We start from the raw sequence: 26474 nt of genomic DNA on the forward strand, positions 1-26474 counted from the left end.
TGTACAGGAAGCTGGAATTCTGTTTTTGGTTTCCACTGTTGGAAATCATACAGTCCTGCTCATCGTTATTGGCACCCATGAAGTTTAAGTACATAATGTGGAATATCTCCTGAAAAAAATGAATCCAGTGAAACAGTTTTTTTGTATAGAGCAGGGTTCCCCAACTCCAGTCCTCAAGGCCCACCAACAGGTCATGTTTTCAGGATTTCCTTAGTATTGCACAGGTGATGGAATTATTGCCTGTGCAGGTGATGCAATTATCACCTGTGTAATACTAAGGAAATCCTGAAAACATGACCTGTTGGTGGGCCTTGAGGACTGGAGTTGGGGAACCCTGGTATAGAGCACTTGTGTTAAATACAAAAGAGCAAATGACAAAAAACAATGGGAGGGAAAAATAGAAAAACCTAAAGCTTGCTGTGTCACTGATATTGGCACCGTTTACATTAATTTAGTATGGAAACATATTTTGACTTGCCTGTGGTAAATCACAAAAGAGATTCTCCTGTGATTGTCAGTGCCCATGTGACATGAATTAGGCAATGAGTGATGACATTAGTGTTTTAAAAAGGCGCATGGCAGGCTCTGTTCCTTTGTCACAATGGTGAAGACAAAGGAGTTGTCTGAGGACATCAGAACTGCTATTATTAGCAAACACAAGACATCCAAAGGGTATGAGGCCATCTAAAAAGACCTTGGTATCCAAGTTTCAACAGTGTGCAATGTTATTAAGAAGTTTGCCAAGCATGGAACAGTCAAGAACCTCCTTGGACGGTGAGAAAGAGGAAAATTGACAAGAGATGTCTTCGAAATTAGGTGCGAATGGTGGAAAAAACACCACATCACACATCCAAAGACCTGAAGGCTAACCTGGAATAGTTTGGGTTCATGGTTTCAACAAGTACCATATGCCACACACTAAACCAAACAGAGCTTTATGGGCGAAGGCCAAGGAAGAAACCATTGCTGAAGAAAAGACATAAAAAATGAACGACTGATCTTTGCCAAAGAGTACCTTGACAAACCACAATACTTATCGAAAAATGTTCTGTGGACAAAAGAAAAAAAATAGAGCTTTTTGGCAATGCAAAGCAACAGTTTGTTTACAGACGGCATAATGAAGCTTATAAGCAAAAGAAGGTGGAGGATCCATAATGCTGTGGGGTTGCTTTGCTGCACCCGGTACTGGAGGCCTTGACCGTATCACAGGAATCATGAAATCAGAGAATTATCAAGAGATTTTAGAGTGAAATGTCCAACCCAGTGTAAGAAAACTTGGTTTGAGTCGAAGATCATGGGTCCTCCAGCAAGACAATGACCCAAAGCACACATCCAGAAGTACACAGGAATGGTTGAAAAACAAAAAAAAATGGAGTGTTTTAAAATGGCCAGCAATGAGTCCTGACCTCAATCCCATTGAAAATCTTTGGATGAGCTGAAATCTGGTATTGGGAAAAAGAACCCTGCGAACATTCAAGAGCTTGAACAAACTGCAAAGGAAGAGTGGGAGAAAACTCCAGCTGAGAAGTGCAAGAAGCTTATAGATGGCTACAAGAAACGTTTGGAGGCTGTCATCAATGCCAAAGGGTGTGCAACCAGGTATTAATTAGGGGTGCCTTTATTGCTGCACATGCTGTTTATTCTGTTTCTTCTTTCAAATTGCAACATATAAGTTGAAAAACAATGTTTTATTGTTGTATTACATGGGACGACTAATTAAAAAATCCTGAGGATATAACTTTGGTACATTTCCAATTATTTCTGAAGATATTGTACAGTCTATGAAAAAATTAAGGGGTGCCAATAATGGTGAGCAGGACTGTAATTTTACTGCTTTTTGCATCACGAATGAAATTGCTGACAGCAGAGGGATCTTTTCACCCTCATCGTGTACACTGTTGTATGTTTAGCTAATACTTCTGTATTTGTATAGGATGAATGGCGTACATGTGCCATCTGTTACTCATTTGCTCATAGTGCTGGTCTAAATATTTGCTCTTGATCTATAAAGTCTATTTCCTTTATAGCTGTTTGTAATAAGTCACATTTTAATGAAATACAGCATTTAAAGGGGTTGTCTAGTCTTATTTCTTCAGGAGCGCACAACTTCCCTGCCTACAGGCTTCCTGGTTGCTAGTGGGTAGGGAGCCCCTGATTATAATATTTAATATATCATACTATACTATATGATATTTCAGACGTGCAACATGGCACTGCTGCTGGCCCAAACTGCAGCTTTACTTCTGCAGAATCTAAAGTGTTCATGGTCACTGAAGTTGGCCTGATTGCCCGATGGGGGTTGCAAGCTCTAGAGCAAAGAGGTTGCCAGTGGGCGCTCCCAGCCTAGGAAACCAGCCATCTCTGAGGTCTGTCACTGCAGCACACTATAAAACTAAAAATCTATCCATTTTTAAAGATGAAGAGGATTTTTAGCAAGAGATACAGTGGCTTGAAAAAGTATTCATAGCCCATTAGCTTTTCCACTTTTTTTCATGTTACACCCACAAACTTAAATGTATTTTATTGGGATTTTATGTGATATACTGACACTAAGTAGCAAGTATTTGTGAAGTGTAAAGGTAATGATAAATGGTTTTGTAACTATTTTACCAAATCTAAATCTGAAAATGATGACGAACATTTGTATTCATCCTCCCTGAATCTATACTTTATAGGACCACCTTTCGCTGCAATTACTTCTGCAAGTCTTTTGGGGTCTGTCTCTACCAGCTTTGCACATCTAGAGGCTGAAGTCTTTCCCATTCTTCTTTGCACACTCGCTCTAGCTCAGTGAGATTAGATGGAGGCGTCTGTGAACAGTAATTTTCAAGTCTCGCCACAGATTCTCAATAGGATTTAGGTCTGGACTTTGACTGGGTCATTCACACACATGAATATGCTTTGATCTAAACCATTGACTGGGGTGTAGTTCACCTTCCAGCAGGACAATGACCTTAAACATAGGGCCAGATCTACAATGGATGGTTTAGATTAAAGCATATTCATGTGTTTGAATAGTCCAGTCAAAGTCCAGACCCAAGAGAAAAAAAAAGTTTTCCACCTTCTCTATAACGTCAGTCTGTGAAAAGAGGACTGCAGTCGGTTGTCATCCAAGTGCGGTCCTATTTTTTCCATGGACCCATAAAGTTGAATGGGTAAGTGACATCCGATTCTTGGAGGCAAATTGTGCATGTTGACATTTCTTTTCCTCGGTCCGGGAAAAAAAAAATTATATATAAATATACACATACAGGAAAATGCCTGAAGAATGGCCAGCTCATTTTAGATTCTAGCGTTTTAACGACATTCAAAAGCCTGAACATCAGAACAACCAAGTGGTTTCCCATATAAACGAATGGGGCAATTGCTTTTTAGCGGTTTGTGAGCTTTTTTCTGGCGTTTTTATGAGCAGACCCACTTAAAAATAAAAATAAATAATGGAAAAAGATGTCGGGTGAACATACCCTTGCATGCAACATTTTCTGATCCAGGAACGGATGACAGACTACTGCACTTGCAATGCAGTTGGGTCCGGCTGAGGCATAACAAAACTAACTGGATATAACTGATGTACAGTACAGACCAAAAGTTTGGACACACATTCTCATTTAAAGATTTTTCTGTATTTTCATGACTTTGAAAATTGTACATTCACACTGAAGGCATCAAAACTATGAATTAACACATGTGGAATTATATACTTAACAAAAAAGTGTGAAACAACTGAAAATATGTCTTATATTCTAGGTTCTTCAAAGTAGCCACCTTTTGCTTTGATGACTGCTTTGCACACTCTTGGCATTCTCTTGATGAGTTTCAAGAGTTAGTCACCGGAAATGGTTTTCACTTCACAGGTGTGCCCTGTCAGGTTTAATAAGTGGGATTTCTTGCCTTATAAATGGGGTTGGGACCATCAGTTGTGTTGTGCAGAAGTCAGGTGGATACACAGCTGATAGTCCTACTGAATAGACTGTTAGAATTTGTATTATGACAAGAAAAAAGCAGTTGAGTAAAGAAAAACGAGTGGCCATCATTACTTTAAGAAATGAAGGTCAGTCAGTCTGGAAAATTGGGCAAACTTTGAATGTGTCCCCAAGTGCAGTTGCAAAAACCATCAAGCGCTACAAAGAAACTGGCTCACATGAGAACCGCCCCAGGAAAGGAAGACCAAGAGTCACCTCTGCTTCTGAGGAAAAGTTTATCCGAGTCACCAGCCTCAGAAATCGCAGGTTAACAGCAGCTCAGATTAGAGACCAGGTCAATGCCACACAGAGTTCTAGCAGCAGACACATCTCTACAACAACTGTTAAGAGGAGACTTTGTGCAGCAGGCCTTCATGGTAAAATAGCTGCTATGAAACCACTGCTAAGGACAGGCAATGAGCAGAAGAGACTTGTTTGGGCTAAACAACACAAGGAATGGACATTAGACCAGTGGAAATCTGTGCTTTGGTCTGATGAGTCCAAATTTGAGATCTTTGGTTCCAACCACCGTGTCTTTGTGCGACGCAGAAAAGGTGAACGGATGGACTCTACATGCCTGGTTCCCACCATGAAGCATGGAGGAGGAGGTGTGATGATGTGGGGGTGCTTTGCTGGTGACATTGTTGGGGATTTATTCAAAATTGAAGGCATGCTGAACCAGCTTGGCTACCACAGCATCTTGCAGCGGCATGCTATTCCATCCGGTTTGCGTTTAGTTGGACCATCATTTATTTTTCAACAGGACAATGACCCCAAACACACCTCCAGGCTGTGTAAGGGCTATTTGACCAAGGAGGAGAGTGATGGGGTGCTACGCCAGATGACCTGGCCTCCACAGTCACCAGACCTGAACCCAATCGAGATGGTTTGGGGTGAGCTGTACCGCAGAGTGAAGGCAAAAGGGCCAACAAGTGCTAAGCATCTCTGGGAACTCCTTCAAGATTGTTGGAAGACCATTTCCGGTGACTACCTCTTGAAGCTCAGCAAGAGAATGCCAAGAGTGTATAAAGCAGTCATCAAAGCAAAAGGTGGCTACTTTGAAGAACCTAGAATATAAGACATATTTTTAGTTGTTTCACACTTTTTTGTTAAGTATATAATATAATTCCACATGTGTTAATTCATAGTTTTGATGCCTTCAGTGTGAATGTACAATTTTCAAAGTCATGAAAATACAGAAAAATCTTTAAATGAGAAGGTGTGTCCAAACTTTTGGTCTGTACTGTATGAAAGCCTAAATACAGCAAATACCTTTTTTTTTAATACATTCACTGCAAACAATTTTCTTTGGTCTATAGGTATGGAATATGACACTTTATTTTATAGAGCAGTTGGTCTTCCATTGAGCATTTTGGGTTTAAATTAAACTGGGTTCTGATGTTCTTTAACGGGCTTGTCCACTTCTCAGACAACCCTTTCTCAATTGCTATATATTTCCTTGTGTATGATAAAAACAGCCTGCGTGACGTTATGCCACATGAGGCCTGCAGCCAATCGGCGGCCACTTCTGTCTCGCTTCCTTTGGACTCAACTGATATCTGAAAGAAGTGAGAGCTGCTGCTGCCTTCTAACTTTCTCCAAATATCAGTTACGTCCGAAGGCAGTGAGAGGAAAGTGGCCATTGATTTACTTCAGGCATGCGAGTCCTAAGAGCGCCAATGTTGGCGGAATTGCGCTGACACCGGAGGTGAGTACAGGCTCTTTTTATTTTTCAAGGAAGAATATAGCACCTTGTCTTCGACAAGAAGGAAGCCGAGACACTACCACCTCATAGGCCGTATGATTGCCCAATCGACCTGGTACCCGGTGCTTCACCTCCCCGCGGACGTATCTACCCCTTGTCGCTGGCTGAGACCCGGGCCATGTCTGAGTACATGTCTGAGTACATGAATGCTAGGGGATTCATCTAGAAATCTACCTCCCCAGCTGGAGCAGGATTCTTCTTCGTTAAGAAAGACGGCTTGCTACGTCCGTGTATCGACTACAGGGGTCTTAACCAGATCACCATCAAGAATAAGTACCCCTTGCCTCTCCCTCTCGGAGCTGTTTGACCGCCTTAAAGGCGCGAAGATCTTCACCAAGCTCGATCTTCTGGGGGCGTACAATTTGGTCCGGATCCACCAGGGAGATGAGTGGAAGGCGGCATTCAACACCCAGGACGGTCACTATGAATACCGCGTTATGTCATTTGGTCTCTGTAATGCTCCAGCCGTCTTCCAGGAGCTGGTAAACTACATCTTCCGTGATCTCCTGTATTCTTGCGTGGTGGTGTACCTGGACGATATCTTGGTCTTCTCTCCGGATCTGCCCACACACCGGAGGGATGTTCGTCAGGTTCTGCTAAGGCTCCGGCAGAATCGCCTCTACGCAAAACTTGAGAAATGTCTCTTCGAGCAGACTTCCCTTCTGTTCCTGGGATATATTATCTCCGAGACTGGTCTTCGGATGGATCCCAAGAAAGTTTCTGCCGTCTTAAAGTGGCCCCGACTGGAGGGGTTGAAGGCGATTCAGCGATTCCTGGGCTTCGCAAATTATTACCGCCTCTTCATCCCTCACTTCTCCTCCCGGACCGCTCCCATCTCCGCCCTCACCCGTAAGGGAGCAAATCCCAAGGAATGGATTTCCGAAGCGGAGGAGGCTCTCGTCTCCCTAAAACAAGCTTTCTCCTCTGCCCCTGTGCTGCGCCGTCCAGATTGCAACAAACAGTTCTTCCTGGAGGTTGATGCTTCCTCCTCCGGAGCCGGAGCAGCGCTCACCCAGAAATCCCCGTCCAGGAGAATGGTAACCTACGGCTTCTTCTCCAAGCTCTTCTCCTTGTCCGAGCGCAACTACTCCATAGCAGATCGTGAGCTGCTTGCCATCAAATTGGCGCTGGAGGAGTGGCGCTACCTGCTGGAAGGGGCTCTGCACCCAGTGGTCATCTACACTGACCACAAAAACCTGGCCTATTTACAAAACGCCCAAAGACTCAATTTGCTTCAGGCCCGGTGGTCTCTGTTCTTTGCCCGATTCTGCTTTACTCTACATTACCGCCCTGCGGACAAGAACATTAAAGCCGACGCTCTATCCCACTCATTCCTGTCTTCCGACCAAGAGGAGGAGCCTCTGCATATCATCGACCCCTCCAAAGTAATGACTGTGGCTCAGTTTGACCTGTCTCGTCTTCCACCCGGTAAGACCTTTGTAGCGGTTCCAGATCGTAAGAAGGTCCTTCTCTGGGGCCATTCATCCAAACTAGCCAGCCATGCTGGCCAGAGGAAGACCTTCCTGCTCATCGCCCGACATTACTGGTGGCCTTCCCTACGCAAGGATGTTGCAGATTTTGTCACGGCTTGTTTCTCCTGTGCCCGTAACAAGGTTCCCAGGCATCTTCCAGCCGGCCGTCTCCTTCCTCTTCCCTTACCTTCTGCTCCGTGGCAACACATTGCTATGGACTTTATTACGGATCTCCCTGTTTCTGCCAGTTGTACTGTCATTTGGGTGGTCGCTGACCGCTTTTCTAAAATGGCCCACTTCATCCCTCTGCCTGGTCTCCCGTCTGCATCTGTGCTGGCTAAGGACTTCATTCATCACATCTTTTGTCTCCACGGCCTACCCCTCCACATTGTGTCTGTTCGCGGGGTCCAGTTTACTTTGCGCTTCTGGAGAGCTACGTGTAAGCTGCTGGATGTCTCCTTGGATTTCTCCTCTGCTTATCATCCTCAGTCCAATGGTCAAGTGGAACATATCAACCAAGTCCTTACCAGATTTCTCCGGCACTTCGTCAACGCTCACCATAACGATTGGGTTGAGCTCCTACCATGGGCCGAGTTCTCCTATAACAACCATGAGAGCGAGTCTTCTTCCAAATCCCCGTTCTTTGTGGTCTACGGTCAACACCCCCGGATTCCGTTACCCGTCTCCGCTTCAGTTGACAATCCTGCCGCGGAGTCTCTGGTCAGCGAATTTTCTACTATTTGGGAAGACACTAGATCAGCACTTCTTCAGTCCTCTGAGCGGATGAAGAAACATGCTGATAAGAGACGTCTGGATCCGCCTCAATTCCGTCCGGGAGACAGGGTCTGGCTCTCCTCCAAACATGTTCATCTCAAAATACCATCGTATAAGTTGGGTCCACGGTTAATCGGTACGTTTGAGGTTCTCAACCAAATCAGTCCCTTGGCTTACAAGCTAAAACTCCCGGCCACCTTACGGATTCCCAACTCCTTCCACGTATCTCTCCTGAAACCAGTTGTTCTTAATTCTTTTTCTGACGATCCAGGTACCACCCCAGCTCCGGTCTCTGCTGAGGACGGAGAGAACATTTTGGCGACCAAAAGAGTAAGAGGAAAATCCTTTTTTTTGGTGGATTGGAAGGGGTTAGGCCCGGAGGAGAGGTCTTGGGAACCCAGGGAGAACATCCAGGCCCCTCTTCTTCTTAAAGAATTTCTTGCAGGCCTAAAAAAGAGGGGGCGCAAAGGGGGGGTACTGTAGTATCGGCGTCTCTGCCCTCTGCCAGGCAGAGATGCCGTCCCCCTTACCGCCGCGCTCCTGGTCCGGCGTCTTCCGGCCTCCATGCTGCTGCTTGTGCACGCAGCTTCCCGGGCACTGTGCTTAGGGCTCGCTCCCTCCCACTTAAAGGGGCCACGTGCGCCGTCCTAAAAAGTCCCCGGCCAATGGCCGGAGTACTTTCCCTATTTAACGCACCTCCTCCAATATGGAGGTGCCCATGCAAGATTGTTGCTCTGTGATTCTTTCTGTACTTCAGCCCTTAGGTTCCTCTGCTAGTCTGTTCTTCAGTCCAGCCCGCCAGTCTGACTACTTTCCAGCCCGGCAGTCTGTCTACAGTACAGTCCACCAGTCTGTCTATGGGCTCTGCCCGCCTGCTTACCTGGAAGCACCTGCCTGTTACCTGCCGTGCCCGCCATCCTGCTTACCTGGAAGCACCTGCCTGTTACCTGCCGTGCCCGCCAGCCTGCTTACCTGGAAGCACCTGCCTGTTACCTGCCGTGCCCGTCAGCCTGCTTACCTGGAAGCACCTGTCTGTTACCTGCCGTGCCCGCCAGCCTGCTTACTTGGAAGCTCCTGCCAGTTACCTGTTGTGCTCGCCAGCCTGCCTACCCAGAGCACCCATCTGGCTATCAGCCGAATCAGACTGCTTGTCTACCCGGACCACACGTCAGCCTGCCTGCCGTGCTCATCCGCTGTACCGGTCAGTTCCTGTCACTGACCCGTGGGAGTCGCCTGCTCTCATACAAGGTCGGTCCCAGAGAGGCACCTGGTCCCCCTGCTCGGTCCCTCCCTGGTTCACGGAGTCGATTGAGCCGCCGTGCGACCTTGGTCAGGCCAAGTGGGTACTTAGTCACGCCAGTCTGGTCCCTCCTCGCACCGCAGCACAGAGGTTCCACCACCCGGATCCGTAACAACACTGATCCCCAAGCGCCGGTATGTGTCACACTGATGACACATGAATGTCATACTTGCGTGTTCAGCGTGAGACACTTTTGCGAACCGTGCATCTGTAGTGAGCTGGCCGGCTCTGGCTGTTCTGTGATAATTGATATAGAGCCTGTTGCAGAAGTGATTACACAGGATGATGTTGCCACCTTGTGGCCAGAGGTTGCACCTGCGCAGGGTGTGATGACAGAGAAAAAGACTGAGCCTCCTGTGTCTCGCCCTAGAGAGTCACGTGACCAAAGTGGGAAGCAGGAAAAAGTGCGCGAAGAGTCTGCTGTGGTCTGTGAAAAGAGCCAGGACGGTGTGCAGGCCCTCGTGTGTGGCACAGGAGAGACTCTCAACGTGATTTCTTCTATCTAACACCATATCCTCGGAGCCTTCCCCAGCTTCTGCACTGCTGAAGGATTCAGCTGTTACACTCCCTGCTACTGGAGTGTGGACTACATAAGGGGACCCACCAGAGCTTCTATCCGGATCAGAGAGACTGTAAGCGGGACCTCTGGCGAGTGGCCGAAGTATCCCTTCCTTTCTTTCCGTGAATTCTGCTGTTCCTGTTTTTTTTTTCCGGCTGGGACGCCTTCCTGCAAAGACAGACAGGCCTGCGACGGGGGACACATCCTTCTGGAGTAAAGGACTGGTAACGTGTGAGTAGGGACAGTGAGGGTCAGCTTATCAGTACACGTTATTACTGTGCATATTTACGGTTGTCATTTATTGTTTTTCTTTGCTGTGTTAAAAATGTATACGAGTAAAGATACGGTTATCAAGATAGAGTCTGTGTGTGGGGATCTTGCTGGGCCAGATCATAGATACCAATGCGCGGCCTTGCCCGCGGTCACTTCACATCCGCAAAAAAATGGACATGTCAGCGTGTGGAGCACACGGACACACGATCCATGGAAACATACTGACATGTGCGCAGACCCATAGATTTGAATTTAGTGTGGAAACTGTCACCACTCGTACTGGAAACACGGACGAGTGATAGAGCCCTAAGGCTTATTTCTTTCTCTGCCTTTCATCGCCGGGATGGCAATTACAGCTTCTAGGTGTTTGTCACCGGAAAGTGGTTAAGAAAACTAAAGCAGCTGCACTGCTCTGTTTGTGTAACTACCATAGAACTGAACGGGAGGTACAGACACAGAACTGAACAGAAGGTAAGGACACAATAGCAAAGCAAGCTATGGTATTTCTGCAACTCGCGAGTTACACCTAATCCTGGCTCCCTGTGCGGTTTCCATAACTCCTATTAATTTCAATTGGAGTCTTGCAGATTGCGCAGCACAGCTGAGGTCGGATTAAATACAATGCTAAGTAGATGAAGATCCACATAATACCAGTAAACACGGAGTTGTCTTTTTAAAAAGTGCTCCATATACTACATGCAAGCGCTTATGAAAAAATATTACTACTGACAATATATATTTTGACCAATGGTAAGAGCTATGGAAAACCAAGCCATTTATTCCTCAGTAGAGATGAGCGTTGTTCTACTCGAACTGTTCGCCAATCTCAAATTCGAGCTGTTTTGGGCGGTGTTCGAGCCGTTCGGCGAACACGAACAATTTGATAAAAATTCGGCTGTTCGAGGTTATGTTCGATAACTGTTCGTGCACCAAAATCATAACTGGATTTTTTCTCAGTAATGATGAAAATTAATGTTAATATGCAGTTTGAGTGTACAGCGGGGTGGGGGGAGGGGCAGGGGATGGATCTCTGCAGGAACAATGAAGATCTCCATTTTTTTTTCTCTTTCCCGCATTTGCAGTGGGGAGGTGCAATCTGTCAGCCTATCAGCAGCGCACACACGGAGCGAAGTGCTTTTTTTCACACAAGCAAGGGCATGTGTCATTGGCAGTGTATGTCACATGTCCTTGCCCTATAAGACCAAGCCATTTTCCGCGTCGCCACCATTTTCTCACTGCTGCAGCTGCGTGTTAGACGGCACCGCTGTTGCTGTGTGCGCTATACCTTGTTAATTTCAAGCCAATTTTCGCACAAATATACAGATAGCTTGGGAGTAGGGAATAGTTGTGATTGCAGTCCTTTTAAGGACTAGGTTACAGCATTTCCTACGACTTTTATCAGGGAGGTCTGTGCTCTTAAATAGATAGGTTGTGGGAGTAAAGACTAATTGTAATTGCAGTCCTTTTCAGGACTAGGTTACATCAGTTCCTATCAGTTTTTGCCAGGCAGGTCTGTGCCAGTGCTGTGCAAGTTTTTTTCACAGCATTTGGCTGAATCTAGCAAAGCTAATCCTTTTTGGCCTATTGCAGAGTGTGTTAGTCAGTGGAGTAGCCTATCTGTGTTGCAAGATATACCACCTGTGTATAGAATACCAATTTTTTTACTGCACCTAGTGAAGTAAAATCTTTTGGGCATAGCATCATTCTATTAGTCCATCTATACTGACCTCCATCAGGTTGCAAATTAAAACTAATTTTTATCTGCATCTACAGTACCTCTGAAAAAATATTTGGGCTTCTAGCTGTGTGTGGGACTTGTTGTATTAGTCCATCTATACTGACCTCCATCAGGTTGCAAACTGAATATATTTTTTTCTGCATCTACCTCTGAAAAAATATTGGGCTTCTAGCTGTGTGTGGGACTTGTTGTATTAGTCCATCTATACTGACCTCCATCAGGTTGCAAACTGAATATATTTTTTTCTGCATCTACCTCTGAAAAAATATTGGGCTTCTAGCTGTGTGTGGGTCTTGTTCTATTAATCCATCTATACTGACCTCCATCAGGTTGCAAACTGAATATAATTTTTTTCTGCATCTAGCTCTGAAAAATATTTGGCCTTCTAGCAGTGTGTCGGACTTTCTCTATTAGTCCATCTATACTGACCTCCATCAGGTTGCAAATTAAAACTAATTTTTATCTGCATCTACAGTACCTCTGAAAAAATATTTGGGCTTCTAGCAGTGTGTGGGACTTGTTGTATTAGTCCATCTATACTGACCTCCATCAGGTTGCAAATTAAAACTAATTTTTATCTGCATCTACAGTACCTCTGAAAAAATATTTGGGCTTCTAGCTGTGTGTGGGACTTGTTGTATTAGTCCATCTATACTGACCTCCATCAGGTTGCAAACTGAATATATTTTTTTCTGCATCTACCTCTGAAAAAATATTGGGCTTCTAGCTGTGTGTGGGACTTGTTGTATTAGTCCATCTATACTGACCTCCATCAGGTTGCAAACTGAATATATTTTTTTCTGCATCTACCTCTGAAAAAATATTGGGCTTCTAGCTGTGTGTGGGTCTTGTTCTATTAATCCATCTATACTGACCTCCATCAGGTTGCAAACTGAATATAATTTTTTTCTGCATCTAGCTCTGAAAAAATATTTGGCCTTCTAGCAGTGTGTCGGACTTTCTCTATTAGTCCATCTATACTGACCTCCATCAGGTTGCAAACTGAATATATTTTTTTCTGCATCTAACCCAGCCAATAGTTTTGGCCTAATACCACAGTTTGGCCACTCAGCTCTGCTCGGTTACCATCCATTGTTTTTTTGTGCAAACAACTCCAGAGTTGTGAATTAGTTAACCACCAAAATGAGTGGAAAAAGGCCTGCTGCTGGTGGAAAGGGGAATAGGCGTGTTGGGAAGGGGAAAAAAGGTTGTGTCCGTGGGGTAGGTGTTAAAGCAACAGTAACATCTGCAGAAGAAAGACCATCTTCCAGCCAAACTAAAATGTCTACTTCTTTTAGCGGACAATGTGATAAGATCCCTTTCTTACGGCCACGCCAATCGCTACAAATTCCAGATGAGGCACAAAAACAGCAGGTGCTTCAACGGATATCAAGTGCTCCTTTAAGTGGGCTCTCCTCCACATCAACTTCAACATCACAAATACTCCAGTCCTCAAAGGTGTCACCCAAATCGCACTTGCTTCCTCACAGCTCCCAAATCTCCAGCTGCCCGTCTGAGTATGAGGTAGAACAGATGGTTGAGTCTGCAGAGCTGTTTACTCATACTATAGCCTGGGAATCAGAGGTCGACTCCAGCGCTTCTGTGAATCCAGACGAGGAAATGATCTGCACTGATGCCCAGAATCTTTATGAGTCGGATCCAGGACCAGACGCAGAAGGTTCTGACCATAATGTAGACCCTCATTCCCAAACTGTAACTCCTGTTGGTGGAGACAATGAGGAAGACGATGATAAGACTCAAATACCTGATTGGAGCGACAACTTTAGTTTTTTGTCAGGGCAGGAACAGGTTGGCTCTGAGGACGACGGGTGTGATAACGCACAGGGTGATGATGATGAGGTCGGAGATCCCACTTACTGTCAACCCACAGTCAGCCAAGAGATGAGGTCAGCAGAGGAGGTGGAGGAAGATGCTAGTGACGACGAGGTCAGGTTGCGCCTTCCTGGACAGAGACGTAGTACTGGAAGCACGTCAACAACTGCATCCTCAAACACAACTCTGCCTCTCACCACAAGTCGTGGTGGCTCTTCAGGTCGCATGGGTGCTAAGCCTTGCATAGCCTGGGCATTTTTTCAGATCGATAAAGATGACCCAACTCGTGTTATCTGTAACATTTGTCAGCAAAAGCTAAGTAGAGGCCAAAAAATACATAGTTTGAGTACTTCATGCATGAACCGGCACATGGACATGAAGCATAAGTTGCAGTGGGAAGCTCAGTGTGCTACAATGCGGCCTAGCCGGCCGGGCCAACCACTGTCTGCCATATCTTGTGCATCCGCGGCCTCTTCATCCTCTGTGACTGGGGGGACAGCAGTCACACCTGTTTTGGGGCGCAGACCTACCACCTCTTTACCCGCAACAGCCAGCGTGATTGGCAGGTCATCATTTTCTTTGGAGGTGGTAACAGCAGCTGGTGTTGAGCGCTGTCCGACATCGATAGCACCACCTTTGGATCAAGGCAACCTAACATGTCCGCCTGCATCTTCCTCACAGACCGGCAGTTTGCCGGGGACACCCTTATCAACCCCGTCTAAGCACAATAGCCAGCCCTCGGTCCCTCAGATGTGGACAAGTAAAAGACCATTTCCTCCTAGCCATGAGAAAGCTAAGAGGTTGAATTTCACCATCTGCAAGCTCTTGGCTACAGAAATGCTGCCTTTCCGCCTGGTGGACACAGAGGATTTTCGAGACCTTATGTCCGTCGCAGTGCCCCAGTACCAGATGCCCAGTCGGCACTACTTCTCAAAGAAAGGTGTGCCTGCGCTCCACCAGCATGTCGCACACAACATCACCGCTTCTTTGAGAAACTCTGTGTGTGACAGGGTGCATTTCACCACAGACACTTGGACGAGTAGGCATGGACAGGGGCGTTACATGTCGCTGACTGGGCACTGGGTAACTATGGTGACAGCAGGACAAGGGGCTGCTGTCCAAGTCTTGCCGTCCCCACGAGTTGTGCGTCAATCCTCTTTATGTCAAAGTTCCTCCACTGCTTCTGCCTCCTCAACCTCCTCTCAGTCTTCCACCTGCACCCAAAGCCTGTCTGGTCATGCCACAAGCTTTCTAACTGCGCAGAAGGGATCCTGCACACCTCCTTACTATGCTGGCAGTAGGGCTCAACGTCATCAGGCGGTTTTTACATTGAAATGTCTGGGAAATGTGAGTCACACAGCTGAGGAGTTGTGGTCAGCTCTGGAGAACCAATTTCATGAATGGTTGTCTCCACTGGACCTGAAACCAGGGAAGGCCGTGTGCGACAATGCTGCAAACCTGGGTGCGGCCCTTCGCCGGGGCAATGTCACACACGTGCCTTGTATGGCTCACGTGTTGAACCTGGTTGTCCAGCAATTTTTAGCCCACTATCCCAGACTAGATGGCCTTCTGCAGAGGGCACGGTCGCTGTGTGCTCACTTCCGCCGTTCGCATCCCGCAGCTCAGCGACTTACATCTCTACAGAAGTCGTTGGGCCTGCCACTTCACCGGCTAAAATGCGATGTGCCTACCCGGTGGAATTCAACTCTGCACATGTTGCAGCGACTGTGGCAGCACCGACAAGCCCTGGTGCAATACGTTCTGACGTATAGCCTGGGCCAACGAGATTCAGAGGTGGGGCAAATCACGCTGGAGGAGTGGTCTCAGATCAGGGACCTATGCACCCTTCTGCACAGTTTTGAAATGGCGACGAAGATGTTTAGTGCTGACGATGCCATTATCAGCATGACTATTCCGGTGATTTACATGCTGGAGCACATGTTAAACAGAATTCGGAGTCAGGTGGTGGCACAAGAGGAGGTGGAGGAAGTAGAGGAGGAGGAGTTGTATGCGGAAGGGCTAACATCTGCAAGGTCCAGACGGTCGGCAGCACCAAGGCGGCAGGCATGTGAGGGTGGGGGAGATGGTTTTACCAGGGCGCATGGTAGCAGCCAAACTAGTGAGGAAGGTGCAGGAGCCCAGGAAGAAGTGGAGGACGAACTGATGGAAGACTCATCAGATGAGGGAGACCTTGATCACATTTCTGTTGTGCGAGGTTGGGGGGAGAGGACAGAGGAAGGAAGCATGATTGTTACCTCGCCACCAACACAACAGGGACTTGGTGCTCCTGGATGCGCAACACACATGAGTGCCTTCTTGCTGCACTACCTGCAACATGACCCTCGAATTGTGAGAATTAGAAATAATCCTGACTACTGGGTTGCCACACTGTTAGATCCCCGGTACAAAAGTAAATTTGCAGAAATTATTCCTGCCATAGAAAGGGATGCACGCATGCAGGAGTATCAGCAGAGACTGTTGCAGAATCTTACTTGTGCTTTTCCACAAAATACCAGTGGTGCACGTAGTGAATCTCACACTTCCAACTTGCCAACCGTGGGACCGTCAAGTGTTCAGCACTCAAACCGTAACAGAACCACAGTATCTGGTGGTAACATCAATTTTGCGGAATCATTTCACCACTTTTGTAGCCCATCCTTTGCAAGGCCACAGGAGACAAGAAGTCTGACACATAGTCAACGCCTAGAGACGATGGTACAGGAGTATCTCCAAGTAAACATTGAAGCCACGACTGTGTCACTGGACCCTTGCTCTTTTTGGGCTTCCAATCTGGATAAATGGCCGGAGCTAGCCACTTACGCCTTGGAGATCTTGTCATGCCCCGCAGCCAGCGTTCTGTCTGAACGTGTGTTCAGCGCTGCTGGTGGTGTGCTGACAGATAAGCGCACGCGGCTCTCCACTGATAATGTAGACAGACTCACGTTCATAAAGATGAACAAATCATGGATCCGAGATGACTTTTCTACCCCTGTGTCATCCTGGGGAGAGTAAAAGCTTGATGATTGTTTAAAATCACCCTACCAACCGTTTTAAGCTTTCAAATTACTAATCATGTTTATCTGTATCTTGACTGGAAAATAATTTGGGCTTTGTAGCAGTGTGCAGCACTGATCCTATTAGGCCATCTATAATAAGCTCCACCAGATTTAAAATTAAAAATAATTTTTAGCTGCATCTAGCCCGGAAAATAATTTTGGGGCTCCGAGATGCGCAAGACACATAAGTGCCTTCTTGCTGCACTACCTGCAGCATGACCCTCATATTGTCAGAATTCGAAGTAATCATGACTACTGGGTTGCCACACTCTTAGATCCCCCAAACTTTTCGATCAACCTTTTCATTTTAATAAAGACCAAAAAAATGGTCATTTTTGAAATTATAAGCATTAGCAGGTTGTTAGAAACTGAAATCAAACAGTTTTCAACTCAAAACTTTATTCTAGGTGATGTTACATTTTCACATAGGACCCCTTGTTCGAAAGGAGCTTCTGAACTCTCTCGTCCATTGAATTTGTCAGGCTTTGGATGGTTTCTGCTTCAATTGTTTTGCATGAGGACAGAATACCCTCCCAGAGCTGTTGCTTATATGTGAACTGCCTCCCGCCATCATAGACACTCCTTTTAATGATGCTCCAAAGGTTCTGAATGGGGTAGAGGTCAGGGGAGCATGGGGGTCACACCATAAGTTTGTCCCCTTTTATGCCCATATCAGCCAGAGATGCAGATGTTTTATGTGCAGCATGAGATGGTGCATTATCATGCAGAAAAATGATCTTGCTGTGAAATACACGGTTCTTCTTCTTGAACCATGGCAGGAAGTGCTGTTTGAGAAAATCCACATACATTATGGAGTTCATCTTTAGCGCCTTCAGGGATCCTAAAGGGGCCGACAATCTCTCTCCCCATGATTCCAGCCCAAAACATTACTCCACCTCCTCCTTGTTGGCGCTGTAGCCGTGTTTGCGTGGGGTGTCCATCAACCAGCCATCCTCCACTCCATCCATCTGGACCATCGAGCGCTGCACGGCACTCATCCGTGAACAAAACAGCTTTGAAATCAGTCTTCATGTAATGTTTGGCCCACTGGAGCCGTTTCTGCTTGTGTGAAGTGGATAGAGGAGGTCGACAGGATGGCGTATGCACAGCTGCAAACCTCTGAAGGACCCTGCATCTTGTTGTTCGGGGGACGTTGGAGGCACAAGCAGCTTCAAAAACTTGTCTGCTGCTATGACAAGGCTTTTTTGCCGCTGCTCTTTCAACCTGACGTAATTGCCTGTAGGAAAGAGTCCTCAATTTGCCCTTATCAGCACGCACACGTGTGTACTGTGAATCAGCTACATACTTCTTGATTGCCAAGACACTTCATCCTGATCATCGCACAATGTTGATTGTAGTCATGCCTTGACCTAAACACTCCACAATTTGTTGCTTCTCAGCAGCCGACACATCCTTTTTCTTTCCCATTTTGGCAGAAAATGTAGGCTGCTGAATAATGTGAGAGAGCCTTCTTAAGTAGTCTTGCCTTTCATTGGACACACCTGCCAAACTAATTAGCACTGGTGTCTGCAATTGCTTACAGTGATATAAAGAGCCCTGACACACATCACCATCAATGAGTTTAACTGACAAACAAACAAATTCTTCCCTTATCACTCCTAAACACTTTTTGCATAATAATTTGGAACACAGTGTACATGTGCTTTTCCACAAAACACCAGTGGTTCACGTAGTGAATCTTACAGTTCTAACTTGCCAACCGTGGTCTGTATGGAGTTGTTCAATAAAGGGCCCAAAATTAAGATAACATAGACGGGAGAGGTCTCTATGAATAGGAATTCCTAAGTATTTGATACCCTGTGAGGGCCAGGCAAAGGGAAAGTTGGACTGGATGGAATCCTATATGGATTTGGGGAGGGAGACATCGAGGGCCTCAGACTTCACTGCATTGATTTTAAAATTTGACCATGTAACAAAGTGATCTATTTCAGCCATAACAGCATGGATGGATATATGTGATTGAGTGATATATACTAGGACATCATCAGCAAATAGAGAGCACTTGTACTCGGTGCCTCCCACCTCAATCCACCTAATATTGGGGTTATGGCGAATTGATGAGAGCAGGTGCTCCGTCACTAGGATGTATAAGAGAGGGGACAGAGAACATCCCTGCCTTGTCCCATTGGTGATTGTGAAAGGTGATGAAAATGTTCTGACGCGCCCCCTGGGCCTTGGGACACCCGGAGCCGGACCCTTTTTGGTGGATGCTGGTGGTTGTAGTCTCCGTGGCGGCGATCCGGTTCCGTGGCTCAGGGCGGTCAAACCAGTGGCGGAACTATTTATGTGGTTTTGATGTTTAAATGTCCGACTACGCCACCCGTGGATTGCGGTCAGAGTGAACCGCCGCTCCAGGGCAGACCGCTGAGGCTGGTGTTGTGGATGCAGCAGAGCGTAGCATAACTCCCCACGGGAGGAGTATAGCCTCAGGGCAGTGTATGCGGAGGATGGGGGTGATGGTGCAGGGCAGCAGCAGTAATGACACGGAGTCAATGATGCAGTCCAGGGCCTTTACTCACAGTTCTTATTATCCAGACCACGTCTGCAGGTAACGGCTGCCCACGTCGTACTGTGCTCACCAGGTGAGGGGCTCAGACAACTCCAAGATAACTTTGGAGTGCTTCACAGGACCCCCTTTGTGTGTCCTTTGTCTGGCCTTTCTTACCAACCCTTCTGTCCGGCTGCCTCGGGCCTCCTCTTGGTAAACTTGGCGCCAGTTTCCCTGACCCTATGTGGTGCCTTCCTAGCGGGTGTAGCGAGGGGCTGCGCCACATAAAATGTCACAGCCTCCTGTTTCTAGCTGAGGGTCGTTTCCTGCCTCCACTAGTTTCGGGGACCGGTCTTCCCCTTTGGCCTGACCCCTCCACGCAGGTGGATTCTGGCGTGCGGTGGCGACTCGCCCGTCCGCACCCCTGAGATCCCTTCGTTCCTCGTTCCTGGAGCCTTCTCCGCTCCTCTTCCTTCCTTCTCCCTCTTCCAGGCCTGGGCCTCTGTTACTAGGCCCGCCTCCGGAGCAGAGCTCATGCAGAGCCCCTGCTCCCTGCCACTTCTGCTCAGACTTCTCTGCACTGAACTAAGATGGTGCCCACCTTTTATACTCCCTTCTCAATGCACCCAGGAACTGCTTCCTCCCTGCTCCTGCACTACAGGGTTCCCCTTCCTCAGTGTTCCCTCCCCCCACTCCAGCCAGGGACAGGGACTGTCGTGCCCATCTCAGGGGCATATTGGTCGCCCTGCCCCACGGCAATGTGGTGTAATGCATGCAGGTGTCGGGTCCTGATCCACACTACATCCTTAACTGAGAGTGAGATATCACACCTCTGGGTGAGGTGCAATACCTCTGTAGCAACTGAGCCCTCAGGGTGCTACAGTTCCATTTATCTTCAGCCTAGGTGACGTATTGTGATACAGGGCCGTGATTTTGGCTATAAAAGGGTCCCCTAGACCCCTACCCCAAGCTTTTTAAGAGAATCATATATGGCGTGCCAGGAGACTCTATGGAATGCTTTCTCAGCATCCAACGAGAGTATCTAATTACAAATTTTTAACTGCATCTAGCCCAGGAAATACTTTGTGCCTAGTAGCAGGGTCTGCTAGTCAGCGGATTATCCCGGCTGTTAAGCAAGCTACACCACCTGTAGTTTGGACACTTCATTTTTTCAAAGGAAATGCTTCGGGACCACGGGATACTCAGTGAAGAGCATCAGGAGGCACCCCAAGGCATAGGGGCTGGGACTGGCAGTAGGATGCCTTGCGGTGGACAGCCGAGCTCGATCCTTATAAAAGCTTTTTAACTGCAGCAGCTTTAGTGGACGCTACTGGAGCTGGAATTACGCGGCTGCTGGCATGAGACTTGCCCTCCAATAGATCCTTGTAAATGGATTTAAAGTGTATTCATTCAAATTAGAGAGACAATTTAAATTAAAAAGCTTAGAGCTGCCTCCACCACAGGGGGGCTCGCTCGACCCACCAGCGGACAGGCACCAGTATTGGGAGAGGGGGGCTGGCCATCAGGGTTCACCGCGGCTCTGGCACAAACCCGGTGACACGGAGGTGGCACGGGCAGGAGCGGACTGGCCGTGTCGGCTTCTCACTTTTTGGATTTTAGAAGGGCATGACATGCCTATATCTGTGTCTCCCCCTCCTTTTACTCCTCCACCTCTTTTATTTTCGCATGACTATATGTACTTGTCACTTTTCCATGTGTTAGTTGTGTCTTCTGAGCAGTTTGTCAGCTTTTGGACACCTTTGAAGGTGTTTTCTATGTGTTTCTATGTGTTTTTGTTTGCCTGCCATTGGTTTTAACGGTGTTCGAAGGTGTTCGACGAACAGTTCGGCGAACACACGGGTGTTCGACGAACCGAACCGAACTCGAACACTACGGGGGTGGCTCAACACTATTCCTCAGTGCACATCAGCAGCGCTCCTGTGCAGAATTACCTTATTGAAATGGAAAGTTTCGAAAGTGCACTCATGGGTGTTCCCTCTTTCTAGAAGGAACCACGGTTATTTCCAGTCTCCAAAACATACTTGAATTTTTTTCTTAGTTTGAAACTGGCATATGTCAAATTTATAATTTGCTCAACACAAGCTTTTATATAATAGCTGCAGAATGCAGTTATTTTGGACAGATTATGTTTAGGTACTCTGCAGCTCATAGTTTTATTGGATGGGGTTTGGTTGGATGTTAGTATTACATAGTTTTGGTATTTCATCTTTAGGCTATGTTCACACATGTGCAGCAAAATTTATCTCTGGCAGGAAATCAGATGCGTCAAACATACAGGTTTTGCTGCGTTTTTTGATGTGTTTTTTCACTACCCATTACTTCCTATGGGTGAAAAAACGCTGAAAGAAGTGACATGCTCTATTTTCCCAAAAACCCAACCAAGGCGCAAAATATGCAACAGCAACAAAAAAAATATGATGTGTGAACAGAGAATTCTTATTTCTGAGACTTTGTTGGTATTGCAAAACGCAGCTGAAAATTTGCATAAAAATCTGCACCAAAAACACTGAAAAGCACAACATGTGTGAACATAGCCTTACCGTCTAACGTTATATTCCCATGACGATGAGTATTTTTATCTTGCAGATTTTCTCCTCCTATAGATAAATAAGATAAATAAATGATAGATAAATGAGGTGTTTTTGACCATGGCTGTAGAGAAGAACATGGACTGCACACCCAAAAATCATACCGTGATCTGATACCACTAGGCAAAAATTTACAAAACTGAACATGAGGTTCTTAGTAAAACATTCCGATCAGACTGTTTGAAGCCCACTGCCACGTGGGTGATTTTTGGATGTACGGTCCATGTCTTTTTCTTCAGCTATGGTATACATGATCTGTCCCTTCCTTCTTTTTTTTTTACTTGGACCAGCACTACTCCCATTTGACCCAGGTGTCTTTAAATTAGCAGGGGACCACAAGAGGGGTTCTGCCTATTTTATTTTATTTTTTTTTGCTCTCAGCTGACAGTCTGAGAATGTGTGGAAGGTGAGTTTTTCAGATCTACTCACTTGGTGTTGGTGTGGCGGCTGTTGCAGCTGTGGTGGTGTTCCCGTGGGTTGGTGACTTGGAGCCATGGTGACTTTGCCTTACAGTATGGGGGCCGTGGGGCACCAGGTCGCCCAAGCGGTGGTCGGCGCAAGGCGTCACACTTTTTAGGCTAGGGACCCACTGAGATGTTTGCCGTGATGTGGCAGTGGCTTCATATAGTATGATCAGAATGTTAAACCAAGAACCTCATGCTTCGTTTTGAAAAACTTTAGATCAATGTATGAATTTTGGATGAGCAGCCCATGTCTTTCTCTTCAGCTGGTTACTTGTTTTTGTGTTTTTTTGTTTTTACATTCACTTTTGTCATGTTTTTCGCTCAGGTTTTTGTCTTTTGTTGGTATGTCCTGTTTTAAATGATTTGTTTTTGATACTTCATGGTATTTGGTTTTTACAACTTTATTGATTCAGTTATGCGCAGATTACATGAGTTTTTTTACCTGTAGATTTTCTGCATCTTGGGCAATTGTATGGGGGAAATCTGCACATAAAACTCAGCGCAGCCGCAGAGAAATTAACAAGATGCAGATTTCAAACGCACCGCAGATCAGCTTACGCAGCGTAAAAAAAAAAAAGCACAGTGGTCATGAGATTTCTATAAATCCCATCCACTTTGCTGGAACCGTAAGACGCTGCTTTTTTTTTTGTGCAATGAAAATTCGTAACGTTAAAAACTCACTAAAAACACATTGTGGTAACCTAACCTAAGCCACAGACAGAGGTCATTTTTTGTTTTCTAGTGGTCTGCTGTATTGGAATTTGGAATGTGGTCTATCTGGAGGGTCTATATCAGGGATGTCAAACTGAAACATTCAGGGGGACAAAATTAAAAACTTGAACAAAGTTGCGGGCCAACCAGTATATAGATTAACGGGCCCCACAAAGACCTCCATACAGAATAATGGGCCCCACATAGTCCTCCATACAGAATAATGGGCCCCAAGTAGTCCTCCATATTGTATAATGGCCCCGCATAGTCCTCCATACAGAATAATGGGCCCCACATAGTCCTCCATACAAAATAATGGGCCCCACATAGTCCTCCATACAGAATAATGGGCCCCACATAGTCCTCGATACAGAATAATGGGCCCCACATAGTCCTCCATACAGTATAATGGCCCCACATAGTCCTCTATATAGTATAATGGGCCCCACATAGTCCTTCATACAGAATAATGGGCCCCCACATAGTCCTCCATACAGAATAATGAGCCCCCACATAGTCCTCCATACAGTATAATGGCCCCACATAGTCCTCCATACAGAATAATGGGCCCCACATAGTCCTCCATACAGAATAATGGGCCCCACATAGTCCTCCATACTGTATAATGGCCCCATTTAGGGGTGGCTGTTCTGGTGTTGCGGGCCAAATATAATCACCCTGCGGGGTGCGAGTTTGACATGTATGACATATACTTTTATACAGTATATCTGCACCTACTATTTAATTTGTGCCTGACACACAGGGTCTGATTCATTATTGTATTTGTCTAGTTTTTGGTGTTTTTTATTTGGTCTTTACTCTTTTACTTTGCACCGTAGCTTATTTTAGATGTGTTTGCCTGCTTTTTTATATGTTTGGCATTGTGTGCAGTGTTGGAACTTCCAGATGTTTTCAGCTGATCATCAATTGTGATTTAAAAAAAAAAATCGTAAAATTTTGGACAAATGTTCTCCAGTCCCCAAAAGGAGTGATTTTATGTATGGCTGACATTTTTTTGTTCAAATTTTGGAACATTTTAGCGTAACACGTGACTTTTTGCACTAACTTCCCATAAAGGTTAAAGACAAAAATAAAGAGCATTTTTTATTTCATGTGAAATTCATGAACGTGCACGATTTGTAAGAATTTGCCACAAAAAAAAACAACAAATACCAGAAGACAAAAAATAAAAGTACCTTAAAAGAAAAGCAAAATCATATATTGGGCCCTTAGTTATGTATACTATACCTATCTGATGTACCCCAGATTAGTCTTTATGTACTCCTTATGTATTTTGTTTATTGATATACGCACACTATGATCCTCAGTTTCCCTTTATTCTTGTGTGTCTCTCTATTAACTAATAAATATTTTGATAATTTACTTTGTATGTTGCACACTACTTTTTCTGTAGGTGTACTTGATACTAAAAGTTTTGAGATAAAATTTTGAGCTGAGTGTTCTTGTGTATGGGGGAGATGGAGATGATAATATTAGATAGTTTAGCGGACCGCTATCTGATGTGTATGGTGACCTTAAAGGGAATCTATCACCAGTTTGCAGTTGCATCTGAGATCAGCATGATGATGGTGCAGAGATTCCAGCGATGTTTCACTTACTGGGCTGCTTGTTGCAGTTTTGATAAAATCCCTGTTTTCTCTGCTGTAGATGTAGCAATTCTCTGAATGCTGAGCTCTGTATAATCCCGCCCACACCACTGATTTTCAGCTTTCTGTGTACACTGCGCATAGGCAGAAAGCAGCCAATCATTGATGGGGGTGGGGTTATACAGAGCTTATAAATCTGAAGGACTATGTGGCAGCAGGTTTACTGGCTCTTTAGGGTTAATATCCTGCTGACAAATCAGTGATTTTTTATCAAAGCTACCACAAGCAGCCCAGTAAAAAATACATCACTGGAATGAGGGTGTAACGGGTCTGGGAGGCGGAACCTCTGAGCTACTATACAAGGGGGCGGTCCTTGTAAGGGGGCGGTCCTTGTAAGGGAGCAGGTGGCGACCAGGGAAGACGGGCAGGCAGTCACAGCAGGTGACCGGGGCAGTCTCTGGATGAACGGGCAGGAGGTCACGGCAAGTGACCGGGGCAGTCTCTGGATGAACGGGCAGGAGATCACGGCAAGTGACCGGGGCAGTCTCTGGGTAAAGGGTAGGTACGACCTGTGATGGCAGAGCCTCCAGGTAGGCTAGCAGGCAGATGGTAGATGTGAGCTCCCAGGTGAGCAAGCGAGAGTCTCTGGAATGGCAGGTGGTCACAGCACGTGACGGCGGAGCCTCCAGGTAGGCTAGCAGGCAGGTAACAGGTGTGCGCTCCCAGGTGAGCGGGCAGGAGTCTCTGGAATGGCAGGTGGTCACAGCACGTGACGGCGGAGCCTCCAGGTAGGCTAGCAGGCAGGTAGCAGGTGTGCGCTCCCAGGTGAGCGGGCAGGAGTCTCTGGAATGGCAGGTGGTCACAGCACGTGACGGCGGAGCCTCCAGGTAGGCTAGCAGGCAGGTAGCAGATGTGCGCTCCCAGGTGAGCGGGCAAGCTGGTCCTTAGACAGACTGACAGGAGTTGGAGGGCAGACCGTCGGACCTCAGGCTAGCAGGCAGGTAGCAGAGGAGCGCTCCCAGGTGAGCGGGCAAGCTGGTCCTTAGACAGACTGACAGGAATCGGTAGGCAGACCGTCGGACCTCAGGCTAGCAGGCAGGTAAGCAGAATATCAGGCAGGAATCAGACAGCAAACTGGCAGGAATCTGGCAGGTAACTGGCAACGGGACCTGAGGGCTGAAGCAGAGTAGTGAACAGTGCAACAACATTGCTCGGGCACCTCCATTTTGGAGGAGGTGCCTTATATATGGTGAAGTCCTCCGGCCATTGGCCGGGGACTCCTTAGGACGGCGCGCGGCCCCTTTAAGAGGGAGGGAGCGCGCGCGCCCTAAGCACAGTGGCCGGGAAGGAGCGCGCGCTGCCAGCAGAGCGGGAGGAGGACGCCGGGCTCGGAGCAGAGGGGTGAGGGGAACAGCGTCCCTGCCTAGCAGAGGGCAGGGACGCGGGCGCTACAGAGGGTCTCTGTCTCTACATTATGCTGTTTTCAGATTAGGTGGCAAAAACCTGGTGATAGAATCCACTTAAGACATAAAATCTATATACGGTGGAATATACTAGAAAGAAAAAAACTTTAAGAAGGGCATGGCGAATATGAAAGGGGCATGGGTAAGACCTATATAGTTTGAATTGAAGACAGAACAGTGACGGAAAGTTTTGGATGAAGCTAGCTGCCTCGCTACCAAAAACAAAGCAGTATCAGACCAACCCCTAAGGAAACGGCAGCCGAGGAGAAGGTGGTCACTTCCTGGAAGGAACAAATATACTCTTTCTGCATAGCCTGTGTAAGCTATGGATCAAAATTGTATAAAGTATCAATGTAGTCTTGGTGCCACTACAACTCCC

General features: G+C 46.5%; 1 protein-coding gene across 6 annotated transcripts in view; it reads left to right on the forward strand.

The window, feature by feature from the left end:
* SPECC1 (sperm antigen with calponin homology and coiled-coil domains 1) overlaps window positions 1-26474 on the forward strand; it is a 519798-nt gene that overhangs the window by 62248 nt on the left and 431076 nt on the right. Inside the window, exon 1 of one of the 6 annotated variants that reach the window (XM_073667992.1) lies at window positions 3068-3155. The exons of the other annotated variants lie outside the window; for them this stretch is intronic. The gene's annotated coding sequence lies outside the window, so the exon portion shown is untranslated. Of the gene's footprint in view, window positions 1-3067; window positions 3156-26474 lie in introns of those variants that run through there. 6 annotated transcript variants of the gene reach the window in all.

Source organism: Phyllobates terribilis, unplaced genomic scaffold (assembly GCF_046119375.1).
Source record: "Phyllobates terribilis strain yellow unplaced genomic scaffold, ASM4611937v1 Scaffold_2__4_contigs__length_985480577, whole genome shotgun sequence".
In the NCBI taxonomy this organism is placed as follows: domain Eukaryota; kingdom Metazoa; phylum Chordata; class Amphibia; order Anura; family Dendrobatidae; genus Phyllobates; species Phyllobates terribilis.